Genomic DNA, 18,482 nt, shown 5'->3' with positions numbered 1-18,482 from the left:
AGACCTCCAGGGCCTCAAACAAGACCCTCCCACCCAGCTGCCCCTTGGTTCTCAGAAAGGGTTTTGTTTTGTTTTAAGCTTCCTTCCATCGAGACTAGAACAATTAAGAGATTTGGCAAGTAAAGAGGAGGATCTCTCTCTCTCTCTCTCTCTCTCTCTCTCTCTCTCTCTCTCTCTCTCTCTCTCTCTGATTTGTGCCAGGTGCTTTGTTAACCAACTTAGCAGAGATTATACTATTTAATTCTCATAGAAATTTTGATAGGCGGGTATAGTCACTCTTTATAAATTAAGAAACTACTGCTCACAGTAATATCCAGCTTCAACAAGCATAAGTAATGGGATGAAGCCAGGATATGTCTCCCCAGCTTCTTTCCCCCTTAGTGTGCAAGAGAGGTACTTCCACTCAAGCCTTTCTCGAGGCCTTCCTTGTTTTAATTGTTGGTCAAGACCCTCTTTGCTCCATGATCATGAGGCATAGTAACCTTCCCCTGGAATGGGCATTAATATTGTTTATAGTTCTAATACATTTGTCACTAACTGTTATAACAGATCAGTCCAGTTGGCCAGGTACTTTACAATGATCTATTGTTTGAGCAGAAAAAGGTCATGGCAAGAATTTCTGTACTGTCCCAGACACAATAGATCTCCAGCTCCACGAGTTGACCATTAAAGTGTGTTGTTCAAATTACCAATATGATACAATGATGATGATGAAAATGGTGATGACGGTAGCAACATTCTCATGTAGTGAACTTTCGCATGTGCCAGGGATTGCTGTAAACACTCCTGTTGTGTCATTTAACCTTAGCATTAATTCAACGAAGTAGGTGCTATTGTCATCATTTTACAGATGAGAAAACTGAAGCTCAGAGTTGTGACTTGCTGGGTTCTTAGAGGACTGCATGGCAGAGCTGATTTTGAACCCAGATTTGATGCACATGCCCTTATTTTTAGCCATGATGCCACATAACCTTCGACAATAATAATCAGCATTAACATGTTGCTTTCCCTTAGATTTTAATTTTGCTTTCATGTCTCTACCAGAATTGCATTTGTTAGTTTTTTCCCCTAGTATACTCGCGTGCATGCACGTGTGTGTGTGTGTGTGTGTGTGTGTGTGTGTGTGTGTAATATGTGGTTGTAGTTAATTCTGCCATGATGGAGAATTCTATCAACAATTTCACAGATCCAAGTGTCTTCTTGGTCAGAATATATTGGTTTGTTATGTAACTTAATTTTACTGTTACTTATAATGCTTATCTACACTAATAAAAGGGTAATATGATAATTAGACCAGGAGACCTTCCAGGAGATCTTCCAGATGTCCTTCTGGACAAAGCCATGGTGGTGGGGTCAAGGCCAAGGCGGTTAGGGGAGATCAGACCAGGAGAGGATGGCAGTTGGGGGTGATCAGGCCAGCAGGGGGGAGGGGGAGAAGTTGGGGGCCAGCAGGTCAGCAGGCAGAGTGGTTAAGGGCAATCAGGCAGGCAGGCAGGTGAGTGGTTAGGAGCCAGCAATCCTGGATTGCAAGAGGGATGTCTGACTGTTGGTTTAGGCCCAGGAATCGGGCCTAAACCAGCAGTCAGACATCCCCCGAGGGGTCCCAGATTGAAGAGGGTGCAGGCCTAGCTGAGGGACAATCACGCCCTGCATGAATTTTGTGCACTGGGCCACTAGTTTTCTATAATAGTCTTCAGAACATGCTACTATATTATTTTACTTAATCCATATTATGTATATGCACATATAATATGAAGAACTGGTGGCTATAATCTCAGTTGCATTATTTCACCATTTCAGGTGAAATGGTGTCCACCTCAGGACCTAGCTTCTGCCGCTGTTCATTCCTGTAGTATGTACTGAGTGCCCACTGCAGGTGAGATACTCTGCGAGCCATCCGGGACACAAAGACATAAGGACATGGCTTGAGTACTCAAGGAATACATAGCAACTTATTCTAGTGTATGTTTAAAGCACAGATAAGATTGATCTTAAATTAGTGGAATAGTCCAAGTATAATTAGAAAAATATAGCCCACTAATCCTATTCCCCACTTTCTGTAGAAAGGTAGCAGTAAGTTATGAAGTACCTATGTTTAGTGTGCAGAATATGAAATACCCAGTGGCCTGTGAATGGATTCTAGTCAGTTCCTGCTCAAGGAGTTGCCCAAAGTCCTGGAACACAAGATACTAAAGGGGTCCCAGAAACAAAGGGAGATCATCTTCGTGACTATTAGAAGATTATACTGTTTTAACTGTGTAATCCAAAGCCTTGAGAAAAACCTGCTCTATTGTCAAATCCTGGCTTCTTCAGCCACTATCTGTAGCCTATTACTGTATTACATAACTTTTCCTGAGCTTTGATAACCTTCTTTGTAAACTAAAGATAATGTCTTTTATTGGTTTGTTTATATATTCATTCATCTAGAAAACAGTTTTAAAATACCTACTACATCCCAGACCTTGAGCTAGGCAGTAGATGAACAATATTTAATAAGACAGACATTGTTCCTGCCCCCATGAAACTTACAGCCTGGTGAGGGAGAGAGGCACTAAATGAACGGGGGCTCTGATAGAGAATACTAGTAGAGGGAGCTGCTTTCAAGTGGGTGGTCAGGTAAGGCCTCTCTGCAGAGGTGACACTTAGACTGACATCGAAAGAATGCAAAGGTACACATAGTAAAGAGCAAATGAGAGAAGGGTTTCAAGTATGGGAAGTGGTTTGTGCAAAGGCCCTGGGTTGATAAAGAGGAGTTGAGACACTGAAAGTAGCCTCGTAGATTGAAAAATAAAAAAGAGGGCATTATCCCACAAAATGAATATTGTCTATCCCAAACCCCAATAATTCCATTCCTGAGTATGCGTCCGAAAAATTCTTGCCTGTGTCTATTATAAGAACACTCCTAGTAGCACCAAGCTTTGTTCATGATAGCACAAAACTAAAACAACAAACATTGACAGAAGAAAGGAGAAGCATTCACACAGTAGTGAAAATGAATGAATTATGGCTCCTCGGACCACCAAAGATGCCTCTTATAAACATTATTTTGAGTGGAGAAAAAAATCATTAAAAAACAACTTACAGTATTATTTACTATGTATTTTAAATGATCTTAGGGTACCCAAAATTTTAAAATATTAATTGTTGTGGATACATAGTATACTGTAAAAGGTCTTTGTTTGTTTGTTTTGTTTTATAAAAGCATTTTTTAAAAGCAAGGGGATTGAAACGTCTGTTTCTGGCCAACAAGATGTTGGACTAGAGAGTAAATTTACCCTTCTGCTTTAAACAACTAGGAAACTAGCAAATTACATATGAAACAATGGTTTTCAGACCTGGACGGCAGCCAAGCAGGACTGCCATGCCTGAGCGAAGAAAAACAAACAAAAACAAACAAGGTGAGCTGATTGCACCATCTTACCCCCTGGAATGAGTTTCCAGTTGGTAGCATAGGAAGGGGAAACCCCACATCCATTGGTCTTGCTGAGTGGAGGAAACAGACTGGAACTGGGGGAAGAATCAGGCAGCCACAATTTGCTGGGCAGTGTACCGAGAGGAGGGAGCTGCAGGGAATGAGAACTCCAGAGATCTGCAGGAGGGTCGCCCATTGGCTGAGTACCTGTCTATGCTTGAGTGACACTGACATACTGGGGGTCAGGGAAGGACCTGTAGGAAAGGAATAAGCAGAACAATCCCTGGGCCTCACACAGCACTGGGAAAAGTTCTTATTCCCACACGTCAACCATCTCACAATATATGGAGTATCAGGTAAGAATCTTAGAAGTCAAGCTTTGCTAGTGGGCCTGAAACCTTACTAAAGGCTGCTGTGGACCCAACATAAAAAGCTTAAAAGCAAGCTTCAAATGATCCAAGTATGATCCAAATAACTTAACTGAGTGCCAGGGGAAATAAAACAGCCACATGATTTAAAGAAATACAAGAAAATCTAGCAACCAGCAATATAGATTCACAATGGCCAGTGTCCGATTTAAAAAATGATAATGACTATGAGAACAGGGACGGTGGCAGTGACTGGCATCTTGGGATGAAAGCGCATAACAGGATCACCTGATTCCTCAGGAACTCCTCAGGTTTCCTCTGTCACTCAGTCTGCAGTCTCAGTCCATTTGAGGAGGGATACTGGTGGTACAGACGTGGAACTTAATAAGGAACTTGGACAAAATTAGAGAATACAGAACTAAGCAACAGTCATCTGGAGGGCCTGTTGGTACTGGCCCAGAGTATCAAGCTCGAGTTGGAGAGAGAGCTTTTTAAGCTTAAGCAAATGTACGGTAAAGCAGGCATGACTTCAAATTTGAGTATACCAAATTTGAAAATACCAAATCTGAAGTCATCAAAAAACCTCAGTCCTGAAGAAATAATGTAAAATTTAACTGGTAATCTGTCCTAGATAAGTGGTACAACTGGTCAGAAGTATCAGAATAAACATACATTTCACAACTGTCCATTGTTCTTTTAATTCTGATTCCAAATAAATTATTTGGTGATGCTGGGTGAAAAACAAAATAACCGAGGCATGCAAAGAAGCAGGAAAATGACCCAGAACCTAGACAAAAACCAATCAATAGAAACAGGCACAGAAATAATACTAATGATTGAACTAGTAGATAAGGGCATTGAAACAGTTATTATAAATATGTTCAAAAGGTAGAATAAAATATAGCAATAATAAAGAGAGAATTTAAAGATGTGGAAAAGACCCAAGTGGATGTCTAGAGATAAAAATGCAATATCCAAAGTAAAAAATACACTGGATAGCATTTATGCCACTGAATTTTTTTTTTAATCCTCACCCAATGATATTTTTTTCCATTGTTTTTTTCTACAAGAGTGGAAAGGAGAAGGGGTAGGGGACAGAGAGAGAGAGAGAAATATTGATGTGAGAGAGACACATTGATTGTTTGCCTCCCACATGATCCCCGACCTGGGGCCAGGGACGGAACCTGCAACCTAGGTAGGTGCCCTTGCAGGGAATCAAACACATGACCCTTCAGTGCACAGGCCAACACTCTAACCCAGTGGTTCTCAACCTTGGCTGCACATTAGAATCACCTGGGAATCTTTTTAAAATCCTGATTTCTGGGCCTCATCCTCTGGAAATTCTGTTTCTTTGTTATGGGGTGGGGCCACAACATTAGTAACAAAGAGACAATTTCCGGAGGATGAGGCCCAGAAATCAGGATTTTAAAAAGATTCCCAGGTGATTCTAATGTGCAGCCAAGGTTAAGAACCACTGCTCTAACCACTGAGCCATGCCAACCAGGGCTGTGTCACTGAATTTAAAGTGCATCTCTGGTAAAAAAAAAAATATACTGAATCTTGATTTTAAAAATCCAATCTAATAATCTCTGACTTTTGATTGGAGTGTTTAGCCCATTCATATAAATGTAACTATTAATATAGTTGGTTGAAGTAGGCCATTTTGCTCTTTTATTTTTATCTCATCTTTTTTGTTGTTGTTGCTCTCTGTTCCTCCTTTACTACTTTCTGTGCTGAGAAAATTATATTTTGCATTCTATCTTATCCCCTCTGTGAATTTGATAACTATATTTCTTTGCCTTATATTTTAGTAGTTCCTCTAAAGATGCAGTATGCATCCTTAACTTATCCCAGTCTACCTCAAGTAAACACTAATGTACTTCCGACAAAATACAGGAACTTATCAACAGTCTAGTAGCGGTTCCCTTCCTTTTGTGCTATCACTGCCATATACTAGTATGTATGTTGTAAACCTCACGATAAAGTGTATAATGTTTGCTTTAAAGATTCATGTACCTTTTAAAGAAATTAAGATAATAAAAGAGAAAATATATAAGTAAGTATAATTTTTCACATTTATACAGATATTTACCAATTCCAGTGTTTTCCCTTTCTCCCTCTGCATCTGAATTACCATCTGGTGTCATTTTCCTTTAGCCCGATGGACTTTCTTTAGCATTTCTTGTAATGCAGATATGCTAGCAACAGATTCCCTCAGTTTGTTTATTTTGAATTATCTCTATTTTGTCTTCATTTTTAAGAATAGTTTAGATATATAATTCTTGGTTGACAAATTTTTCTTTTAACATCTGAATCACCATTGCAATGTTGTCAGGCTTCTATTGTTTCTGACAAGAAGTCAAGCATTATTGGTATTGTTTTTACCCTTTATTCATTCAAATATATTTTCTGCCCCTTCTGCTTACCTCCCTTTTGGAATTTCAAGTAGATGTGGAATAGACTGTTTCATATGATCCCACACAGGTCTCTGAGTTTCTGTTTATTTTTCTTTATCTCGTTTCCCTCCCAACTCCACAGATTTTAATTTCTATTGACCTCTCTTTAAGCTCCCTGACGTTCTTTTTTCAAGTCGAATCTTCTGATGGGCTCCTCTAGTAAACTTTTCATTTCAGTATGGTACTTCTCAACACGAGAATTTCCACTGGATTTTTTATAGGGTCTGTTTTCTGGTAGAGTCTCCAAGCAGGCATTTTTTGTAGAATTTTACAAATTGATTCAAGAGTCATAGAAAATGAATCTTAGAATAGTCAAATAAGTTTGAAAAAGTAAAAGAAACTTATTCTACATCTCCAAGACTTACTGTATAACTAATGTGATATTAGCATAAGGAGAGACACATAGGCCAATGGAAACAGATAGAAACAGGCCCAATCATATATGGTCAATTTATTTTTGACAAAAGTGCTGAAGAATTTCAATGGGGAAAGGATAGCTTTTCAAACAAATGATGCTACAGTTGACCCTTACCTTACAACACACACACACAAATTAACTTTGATATGTATCATAGACCTAGATCTAAGAGCTAAGACTATTAAAAATATAGAGAACAAAACTTAGAAGATCTTTATGACTTTGAGTAAGCAGATATTTTTTGATGGGGCACAAAAAGTATAAACTATAAAAGAAAAGTCAATAAATTAGATTGTATCAAAATTAAAATCATTTTTTCTTGGAAAGCCTTTGTTAAAAAAATGGAAAGCCAAGCCACCAACTGGGATAAAAGTTTGCAAAACATGTATCTGGTAAAACACTTGTATTCAGTTTTTCTCTGACTGGCATATATTTCACTTAGCATGACACTCTCCAGCGTCCATCTATACTGTTGCAAAAGGAGTTCAAGTTCCTCATAATTTTCCCTTGTTGGAGGAGCTTGAAGAAGGACAAAAAGTAGGCAATGGTACGGTTAGCTGGGGCCTTAAAGATGATAAAGTTATGACACTTATACGGTGGGCAGGCATGATTATTGGGCCACCAAGACTGGAATAATTGAGGAAGGCTGAACAGTGGAGGAAGTTGCCTTTGCAATGAGCCTTGAAGAACTGACAGGTAGGATTTCAGAAGGTGGTAACGGGGATGGAGAACATTCAGACAGAGAGGAGAAAAGACACATTATGAAAACAGAATTATAGCCTGAAAACAGCATATGGACTGAAATACCCAGAAGCCCCTCCATCAGTTAGATTTGTAACCAAAATTAATATGAATGGAATAAGTAATTCCGGTGGAATGACAGATGCAGGGAGCATAGCAGTGTTAGCAAAATGGTAAAATTCACGTAGCATTAAACTTGTACTTTAAGAAAGATATCTAATGATGTCCAATGAAAATATGAATTCCACAGCCACCAGAAGGACAAACATACAACAATTAATTTTAGTGGAGCTCAAACTTGTCTTAAATCAATAGTCTTCTACTCACGTTAATGTCTTAATTAAATGTCACAATGCAAAATACCCACACATTAAGTAAAGGAATTCCAGCTGGTGAACATGACCTGGGCATTTGTGAGAATATGTTTAATATATATATACACACATTATGTTTTCAGGTAACAGGAAGAAAAATGCAGCACACTTTTGTAAGGATCTGTGATTTAAACATAAACCTGGCCCAACCTGCATGGCTCAGTGAGCGTCAACCTATGAACCAGGAGGTCACAGTTTAATTCCTGTTCAGGGCACATGCCCAGGTTGCGGACTCGATCCCCAGTGGGGGTTGTGCAGGAGGCAGCTAATCAATGGTTCTCTTTCATCACTGATGTTTCTCTCTCTCTCTCTCTCTCTCTCTCTCTCTCTCTCTCTCTCTCTCTCTCTCTCTCCCCTTCCTCCTTCCCTCCCTCTCCCTTCCTCTCTAAAATCAATACAAATATTTTAAAAAATAAAATTAACTTAAACTTGGAGATGAATGTATGGTGAGAAGTGTCATGTGTGTTTCTAAAAAGTAAAAATCTCTAGAAGGAAAAGGGAAATGGCATGCTTTATCCATCTTGTTTAGTGAAAGAGCTTCTATTTAAATTGTTTTATGTAGCAGGTGCAATGAATATTACTACAAATTGTTTTAATTTTTGAAGTGGTGTGAGTGCTCACTACCCCAGTAGTATAAAAAATATGTTCAGGATTGTTTGGATACCTGTATTTATAATTTTAAAATGTCATGAGAAAGGTTGATGAATTTCTATTAAAAGCTGTTTCTGTATGTTACATGTAACAGACATGGTAAATAATTGTTTACAGTCTTTGTTTGACAAACCATGCATATAAGTTTAAGTGAAATCAGCAAAAAGGAAATAGGTGTATGAAGGTATGATTTAGGGATTAAAGTCAGTCTTAAAAGAATTTTTGTTTTTTATTATTTTACATTTAGTATTGTTTGAGAGACTTCAATAAAAATTTAAAATTTTCTTCAATTAAAAAAAAGTAAATAAAATGTGGATTGTGTCCTCACAAACTGTGCCATTTCTATTTTGTTGATGTGGAATATGTACAATACCTTGCCAAGGCAGCAAAAATTGGAATTATTATAGCTTTTCATCCATACACACTTGTTTATCTTATTTTGTATGCTTCTTGTAAATTGGAATTTGCAGAATATTTCAGAGAACAAATTACCTGATTATTTTAATTTCTTCTTTGGAGAAAGAGGAATCCCACGTATTACATTTTGACTTTGATTTCACCAGAAATATGTGAGAACGATGTTTGAATTATAGCAATTTTTATATAATTACAGACTGTAAATTATCCAAATGTACATTCAATTTTTTTCATAGCATCTTTTCTTCTTTATTTTTCTGTGACATTTCTTCTTCCAATGCTTTTAATACCAACTGGATTAATTTTATCCATTCCACTTATCTTTAACTTTGGCATATGTAATTCTGAACTGATGTTCTGCTTTACCAAAGTGATGTGAGGTTTCAAGTTATTGTTTTTCATTTCAAAGCACTATGTATACTACTTTGTTTAATGTATTCTTTTCTTACAGAATTCACTGATCAAAATAGAAAGGTGGTCAGGTAACAAGGACAAATTTCTTAAACATGCCTTGACATGTTTTTATCAAGTTCATTCAAATGTAAAGCTTTGAACTACCTTTTTGTGGTCAATAATGTATTCAAGCACATCCAGCATGGCTCAGTGGTTAAGTGTCGACCTGTGAACCAGGAGGTCACGGTTTGCTTCCTGATCAGGGCACATGCCTGGGTTGCAGACTCTATCCCCAGTGTGGGGCCTGCAGAAGGCAGCCGATCAATGATTCTCATTATTGATGTTTCTGTCTCTCTCTCTCCCTCTTTCTTCCTCTCTGAAATCAATAAAAATATATTTTCATAAAAATAATATATTCAAGTCAATGACAATTTGTCTAAACTTTTAAATTCAACTGGCTATTCAATTTTAATTATCAAAGATGTTTGAGATACTTTAAAATGACACATAGAGAATATATAGATACAAATTAGTGCATGTGACTTTATGAAAATTGGTTTGAAATGAATTATGACCTTGAAATACATTCTTAAAACTTTTAAATTGTTAAGGGAGGTTGAGTTGAATTACATTGATGTCATATATAGGAGTCTGATGGTTACTGATGGTCTAAATCAATCTCTTTAATGACTTATTTCCCACTTTGGGGAAAAAAGTCTTGTATCCATAATATATAAAGAAGTCCTATAACTTAATAAGGGGACAAAAATCTAATTTAAAAGATGGGCAAACTATATGCAAAGATACTTCACCAAAGAAAATATTTAGATGACAAACACATAAAAGGATGCTCAACATCATTAGTCAGTAGAGAAATGCAAATTGAAACCACATTGAGCTATTACTATATTCTCACTAGAATGGTTACTGTTAAAAAGATCATCCAGACCAAGAGCCAATGAGAATATGATGAAACAGCTGGCCCTCTTACACATTACCAGTGGGGATGAAAAAATGGTGCAATCACTTTGCAAAAAGCTTGGCAATTTCTTATAAAAGTTAAACATAGAACCCAGCAATCCCATCCTTGGGTACTTACCCAAGAGAAATGAAAACATATGTTTACATAAAGACCTGTACCTGAATATTCAAAGCAGCCCAACCCTGGAAACAATCCAAATGTCCCTCAACTGGTGGAATAGATAAATACATTGTAGTATATTCATACAATGGAAGATTATTCAGCATAAGGAATTATACTATATATACACTGAGTGCCTACAAACATCAGGTGGCCATAATAATCTGGCCACTCAGTGTATATGTATATATCCTATGTTCAAAGGCTGTTAAATCGTGTTGTTTACCCATATCTTCAGAAAAAAATCACTTCTACTGTCGTGGTAAACAACCTGCTTCCCTATTTATAATGGCCTGGCCCTCTAGCAACTTCAGCGTGAAATTATAGCTAATTTGCCCACTAAAGTCAGGTAGTCATAATAATCTGGCCACTCAGTGTACTAGTGGCCCGGTACACAAAATTTGTATGTATATATATATATATATATTAAAATATATAAGAAAATTTATATATATACTAGTGGCCCGGTGCACAAAATTCGTGCACGGGGTGGGGGGGGGGGTGGGGGGAGGGCGGGAAGGGTGTCCCTCAGCCCGGCCTGCACCATCTCCAATCTGGGACCCGTCGGGGGATGTCCAACTGCTGGATTAGGCCCCATCCCACAGTGGTCAGGCCTAAACCAGCAGTCAGACATCCCTCTCACAATCCGGGACCTCTGGCTCCTAACTGCTCACCTGCCTGCCTGCCTGCCTGATCACCCCTTAACCACTCTGCCTGCTGGCCTGCTCACCCCCAACTGCCCTCCCCTGCTGGCCTGATCTCCCCTAACCACCTCTGCCTCAGACCTGCCACCATGGCTTTGTCCGGAAGGATGCCCGGAAGGTCTCCTGGTCTAATTAGCATATTACCCTTTTAAGTATAGATATATATAATTTAACAACATGGGTGAATCTCAAAATTATTATTCTAACTGCAAGAAGTCAAGCACAAAGGGCTACATATTGTATGATTCAGTTTTTACAAAATTCTAGAAAAGGCAAGACTATACTTACAGAAATAAGTGGTTGTTAGGGGCTGAGGGTGGAGAGAGAAATTATCTGCAAAGAAACAAGAGAGAACTTTTTGAGATAAAAGAAATGTGGTAGATTATGATTATGATGATGGTTACATAATGGTATATATTTAGCAAAATTCATTGAATTGTACTCTTAAATTATGTGAATTTTATTGCATGTACATTATTTGATAGTACATGTGATTAAGAAAAAAGCCAGGGAATGGTAAAAACAAAATTCATATAGTGGTTACCGTTGGCTGAGTTGCAGGGAGCTGGAATATGAAATATGCACATAAGAATACTGGTGTTGGTTTTCATAGTTTTTTCTGTATATTAAGTTAAAATTTACAGTAGTAGAGGGAAATGAGTTAGTAGGGGAGAAGAAATGTGCACACATGCAGATAACCTTGGCGAATTAAGGAAGAGGCTAAAAATGTGATGGCAAAGCTTTTGTCTGCATGTAAATTTCAGAGATGCTCAAGCCTGTTATACCAATGTGAATGACTCCCTGGAAACGGGGGAGAATATTGATGGGAGAAAAAGTTCTTGGGATGACAAGAGGAGATGGCTTCTGAAGTCAAGTGGAGAGACTGGCCTTAGTCATGGGAGGGTTTCTTCCTTTCTGGTAACAAGAAGGAATAAGGAGATGGGTACAGATTCATTTAGGCTTAGGAACGTAGTGGTGGGAAAATGAAGCAATTTCCTTCTGAGTCAAGGCCATAAGTGTGAGTTAAGGCCATAAATAGAAGTGGGAAGGAATAGGCGATTTGAGGAGAGTGTTAGAAATGACCATTTGGAGAGTGCAGCAAAGATCCCAACAGGGAGTGTATGCCTATCGCCTGTACACAGCACCCTGCCTTCCACATCAGCTAAACTTGGTGCCTTTGTGGCTGAGGGTTACTTACTCTCGTGGCTGTGGTCTGGAGGGGAGAAGTGCTCGCTATGAGTAAGAGTCAGCAGAGGAGACAGCTGTCTTCCTGGCAGTCTCCTCGTCCTAGATCTGCCGTCAAAAACATTGCTAGAGACCTGTTTACAGCATTTTGTAATCCATGGAGGGTTTGCTTGCTAATCTAATGTTTCCAGCTAGGCCACTGCTAAACAGAATGTTTTCTCAGGTTGTTTCAGTTTGGAGCATTTGTACATGGTGTTTTTTTGTTTTGTTTTTTTAATTTTTTTTTTAACAAAAGCTTCTTTTAAAAAACAGTTTTCTATTGATTTCAGAAAGAGGAAGGAAGAGAGAGGAAGAGAGAGTTAGAAACATCGAAGACAGAGACACATCCATCAGCTATCTCTTGCACACCCCCACCTGGGGATTGAACCCATAACCCGAGGATGTGTCCTGACCGGGAATCGAACCAGTGACCTCTTGGTACATGTGTCAATGCAGGGTTTTTGCTGATGCTCACAATAACCTAGTCCAGTGGTCGGCAAACTCATTAGTCAAGAGAGCCAAATATCAACAGTACAACGATTGAAATTTCTTTTGAGAGCCAAATTTTTTAAACTTAACTGTATAGGTAGGTACATTGTTATTAACTTAATTAGGGTACTCCTAAGGCTTAGGAAGAGCCACACTCAAGGGGCCAAAGAGCCGCATGTGGCTCGCGAGCCGCAGTTTGCCAACCACTGACCTAGTCATGAGGGTAGACAGGTAACTCCCACTGATGATCACATGTGAGACGCCTACCCTCAAGTGGATACTTAATCAAAGTCACTTTCTTGTTTGTAGACAAGACAATGAGAGTCACAGGTGTTAAGTAACTTGCCCGAGCTCACAGAGCCAGTAAGTGTTGGAGCGAGGACTTGGACAGGACTCCTTTGCTCCCAGCTTCTTCTGTTTTCCACACTCTGCATTACCAGCCGGATAATTAGTTCTACATAATTCATCCAACAAGCACTTGAGCCCCCACTGTCCGTCTCATATAGCAGCAAGCTATAGGAAGGCGGAGATAACTGTGTGTAATGCCCGCACACCATTGGGGAAAACAAGCTTTTCTTTAAGAACCGAATTTGGCAAGTGCGGAGACAGCGGTGGGAGCACGAGTGTTCCAGAGCAGGGATGTGTGGGGGCACACGGGCTTCACAGGGAAGCTGAAGTTTGAGCTGAGGCGCCATCCCAAGTGCACTCTCCCAGATGGTCTAGTCTTGCGCTTCACCTCCCAGGAAGTGTCAGTGGACACGCGGGAAACCCGGAGCTTCTAAGAGGAGGAACAGCGTGAGCAGGAGACAGAGGGAGCAGAGGGATGTGGCAGCCAGGGCGCTGCACCCCGGGATCTCCCTCTGAAAGAACCGGATGTGAGGAGCGTGGGCGGGGACAGCCTCCAGCCGCTGCCCCTCCAGCGTCCACCTCAAAGGTCAAGCGGAGGGGACACTTCCGGGGCTGCTCCTGGCCTTGTCAGGACATGGAAAGGGCCACGTCATTCCTGCCCCCCAGGGGAGTCTGGAACCAGCACTTGCAGAGCAGCCGTCAGGCAGCCCAGCGACTTCTGCCTGACCCTCCTTCCCCCCCCTCCTTTTGCAGGTGTCAGATCCACATCACATCACAGTGCAAGGCTCTCCCCACGGACTCTGCTACCCTCTCCTTGAGCTGACACACCGCGAGACAGGGGGAGACACCAAGGGGGACATATTTGGAAATGCAGCACCGTTGTTTTGTAAGTGAGAAGAGGACCATGCAGAACGCCATCGCGTTAGGAGGAAACTCAGCAGCCCTGTCGCCGCAACGTGGAGAGAACAGATCTCAGGAGGATGGTCTCCGGTTGGATTCGGGAGAGGAAATGGTAGTGAGAATCCGCGCGGCTACCTGCCAGGCGTAACAGTCGGTGCTACAACAGTGCTGACTGAACGAATAAACAGAAATGGAGAACTAGTAGGGCACGTAAAGCCAGCAGCTGCAGCAGAAAACCCCCAGACCTCAGTTGGTTTTATCCTGCGAAGGTTTGTTTTTTCACTCGCAGCAAGACCAGTGCTGGTCAGAAGGCCTTGCTCTGTGGCTGTCCACATAAAGCAGGCGTTGCTGTCGGTGCCAAGAGAGGGAGGAGGGAGCATGGGGTTGGAGGGTTTTTAAAGGTCTGACTTGGGAGTAGTCTGCATCACTTCTTCTCACACCCCATTTGCCAGAAACCCAGACACATGGCCTCAATCTCACAGGGAGGGAGGGGGAAGGAAAGATCTGTCCCTGGGTGAAACAAGGCTGGGTAAACCCATTATCTCAGCCACATGTAAAATGCCATAGTGCTTGGCAACTAGGAACTAACTACACACCTTCAAAAAGATGAGTGTATACATGAAAGGTTGGGAAAAGGATGGGGACATTAAATTTAAAAAAATTTTTTTAATCCTCGCTGAGCCAGTCTAGTCGGGCAGGGACAGAGACGGGGAAGTTTAAACTCATCCAGTATTTTTGTAGAGTGAGCAGACAGTCCAAATGCAACAAGTGAGTAAGCGGGGGGGGGGGGGGGGGGTAGTTGCAAGGAAGTGGAGGTAACTCAGTTCTGCCTCCAGGAAGGAATCCTTCCGTGCTGCCCACATCCACCCTCTGACCCCAGGGCTGGAAATCGCTCTCTCAGCTCCCACCCACCCTTTGCGTTTGTGCACCCTGCTCCTGTAATGGAAAGCGCCGGTTCCCCTCACTAGGCCACGCACTCTGTAAGAAGGGGGTGGGGTATGTATGCCTGCATCCCAGCCCCGTGCACAGTGCCTGGCACAAAATCACTATCTGTTGTGTGAATGAAAAGCATTCTCTTCCACTTTGGAGACTCTGGGGTAGGGGACCTGGGATGGAGAAGGAGCATCCCTCCTTTTGTAATATATATTTTTTTAATTTGTGGTGAAATATACATAATAACCATTTTAACTCTTTTTAAGTGCATAGCTCTGCGGCATAAAGTACATTCACATTGTTGTGCATCTATCACCACCATCCACCTCCAGAACTCTTTTCATCTTGCAAAACTAAAACTGAATACTCACGAAGCAACTCCCCATTACCCCCTCCACCCTGCCCCTGGCAACCCCCATTCTATTTTCTGTCTCTATGAGTTTGACTGGAATCATATAGTATTTGTCTTTTTGTGACTAACTTATTTCACTTAGAATAATGTCCTCAAGGTCCACCGATGTTGTAGCATGTGCTAGAATTCCCTTCCTTTTTAAGGCTGAATAATATTCCATTGCATGTATATGTCCCGTTTTGTTTATTCATCTGTAGATAGACACTCTAAGTGTGCTCAGAAACCTGGGTTGCTTCCACCTTTTGACTATTTTGAATAATCTGCTTCGAACATGGGTGTATGAATATCTCTTTACAATTCTATTTTCAATTATTTGGGATACATCTATGCTTTTTTAAGGTGCTTCAGGTGATTTGACGCACAGCTAGGGTTGAAAACCTTCTTTCATACAAAAGAGAGGAAGAGAGTTGAAGGGAATGATGAGGAATGCAGGAGTTGGGGGAATGAGTGGCAGTGCATGGCGCAGGAGACAGGCGAGGGCGAGCTGCTGGCTACTGAGAGGAATTTATTATGGCCAGAAACCAAGGAGATGTGACAAGGAGAAAAGTCACAGGATTCTGAAAAAGAGAGGATGTCAGATGACCTAATTTCTTAAGTAAAGGTGATGTCACTGCTGACCAGTACAGGAACTGGGGTGAAAGTGAGGTTGGAATTGAGGAAAGAGAGGGTTGATTCATAGTTGTGGCAAGAGGAATGCAATTGGGAGATGATGGGAAGATAAATGATCAAAGGACAGAGACAAAGAAAGGACCCAGTGAAATATGTGTGAGGAGTGGGGGTCAGAGCAGAAGAAATTCCTTTTTATTAAAATCAAACTCACAGAAGGGCAGAGAGTGAAGAAGATTTGTGGCAAGTGTGCTGAGAAATGGCTAAGAAATCACGAGAAGGCTAGCAGGATGTTTGCGAGGTCAGGTCACTCGGTGGGCTTCAGGGCTCCAGGGCCAGGTGGAGAAAATGGATCATGGAAATGATCCAGGTTTGGAAATGGGCCAGAGGATGTGGCAGAAGGTCAAGGGAGGGGAGGGAGGCTAGATGCCGAAGTGCTGAGCATTGCATACCTAAACAAACCCACGGCCTCGCAGAGCTCTCCCGGTTCAAATAAGGAGTGTGGCTGTCGAGGACTTAGACCCTATTATCTTATCCTGTCCAATCAATTGCAATGTTCCTCTGCGCCTGCCCTTGTCCAGAGCCCTCTCTGTCTCTAGACTGTCTTCCTAGCCAGGGAAAACCGACCTTCTAGATCAAGGTCATTCTGGCTGCATTCAGGAACCAGAATTCTCCCTGGGTGCCTGCCTCATTGCTCAGTGACTGCAGCCTGCAGCCCAGTCCAGGGCCATCAGTAGCAGATGGCTAAGACCTCAGGGACCCCCTCAGTGAGTCAAGGCAGTGACTTTGCACTTCTAGAAAGCCTTGCCCTTTCTACTCTGCAATGGCAGCTGTGGGCTGCAGTGACAAAGTCCCCAGTGATCTCATTTTGAGCTCATCTTTGTAAATAGAAAATAATCAGAAGTTTTCTAAGCAATTGTACTGGAAAATCCATTCCCAGCCTCCTCCCTTCCTCCTGGATGACCCACTCTATCTTTTTGATCTGGAACTTTCTTTATCTGGTATCTGATAGCAAATATGAAGCTCTGCTCCGACTTCCCGCGATGCCCCATTTACCCGTAGCCTTTGTTGGCATTGCCCCACCTCTCTTCCCTGCTCTGCGGGTCTCAGCCCCCTCCCTGTGTAATTGCTCAGACGGCCTCCTGCCTGCTCTGAGAAATCTGTCAGCTGCTGCCTGCTGCTTGTTGTCTGTTATCTTTTACTTGCTCCACTGGGTTTTTGGCTGCCCTGTGGACATTGCTGCTGTTCTAGGACTAGATATAGATCTGTTTGTTTTTCGAAGTAGCCTCTTACACTAGCATTTTGCTATCCGTGTTTTATTGCTTTTCTCTCTGAGTTTTTCCTCCTTGTCTACTTCCAGTTGAGAACAGGAGTTATCAAAAGCTCCCCAGAAGGCAGGCAGCCTCGGGGAACCACTATCTTAGCAGAGACCTTGGAAGTGTTCAAAGTGACAGTGTCCTTCAATTGCAAATGTGCAGGCAGCCTGGCAACTGGCCAGCTGACTCTGGGACAACCCAATCCTGAGAAGATACGGAGAAAATGAACTCCGTTTAACAGATAAAATAGCCAGACAAAGTTAACTATAAAATCTATGGGGCGGGGGGAAAAGAAAAAAATGTAACAGGAGATGTCCTCCTGTTCTTTGTTTTGCATGTGGTTTCTGACAATGGGGAGTGAGGCCACTCCAGGGCGCTTCTTAGAAATTGCCCATGGCCATCCTTGCTCCATTTCTTAGCCCACTTCCACTTCATTCCAGCTCAGCAGAGCTGCTGACCTTTGACCCGTCTGTTTGCTTCTAGAAATTGCTGTTGGCCCTTGATTTTTCTGTGTTTGCACTGTCAGCACTCCCTGGGGATTAAGCTGTTTCGATTCTTGGCTGCACCAGGTACAACACCCCACAACTAGTTTTGGTCCCATTTTGAGCTCACTCTAGGTGCTACCCTCAGGCTCTCCCTCTCTGCCCAGCCTTCAGAAGCTGTAGGGTTTGGGAGATGGGTGTGGGTGGGCCATGGTGCAACACATGGAGTTTACAGGGAGTATTGGAAAGATGCTTGTCCTTTGGTGGCAGAAATGAGAGAAGAGAGAATATAAAAGAAAGAAGTGGAAAGAGGTTTAGAATAAGTTCTTTGCACCCGGCCGGCATTGCTCAGTGGTTGAGCATGGACCTATGGACCAGGAGGTCACAGTTCATGCAGGAGGTAACTGATTGATGATTCTCTCTCATCATTGATGTTTCTATCCCTCTCTCCCTCTCCCTTCCTCTCTGAAGCAAATAAAAACATGTTTAAAATTTTTTTTTAAATAAAGGTGAAAAAATTAGAGTATCAGTCAAGCAGTTAAGAAAATCATGGGGGAGGGGTGGGGAGAATATCATGAATCCAAAATTTGTAAAATTTCTAAGAAATAGGAACAAATATTAGAGTTGAACTTGAGAATCTGTGTAAGAATCAGATCCGTGGTAAAATGTAATAATAATAATCCAGACCCATTCACAA

General features: G+C 41.5%; 1 pseudogene; it reads left to right on the top strand.

The window, feature by feature from the left end:
* The first annotated feature begins 1,155 nt into the window (after positions 1-1,155).
* On the top strand, positions 1,156-7,675 carry LOC118677303 (annotated as a pseudogene).
* The last annotated feature ends 10,807 nt before the right edge of the window (positions 7,676-18,482 follow it).

This window comes from Myotis myotis, unplaced genomic scaffold (assembly GCF_014108235.1).
Source record: "Myotis myotis isolate mMyoMyo1 unplaced genomic scaffold, mMyoMyo1.p scaffold_m19_p_2, whole genome shotgun sequence".
NCBI lineage: Eukaryota > Metazoa > Chordata > Mammalia > Chiroptera > Vespertilionidae > Myotis > Myotis myotis.
This window is presented reverse-complemented; position numbering and strand designations above follow the sequence as displayed.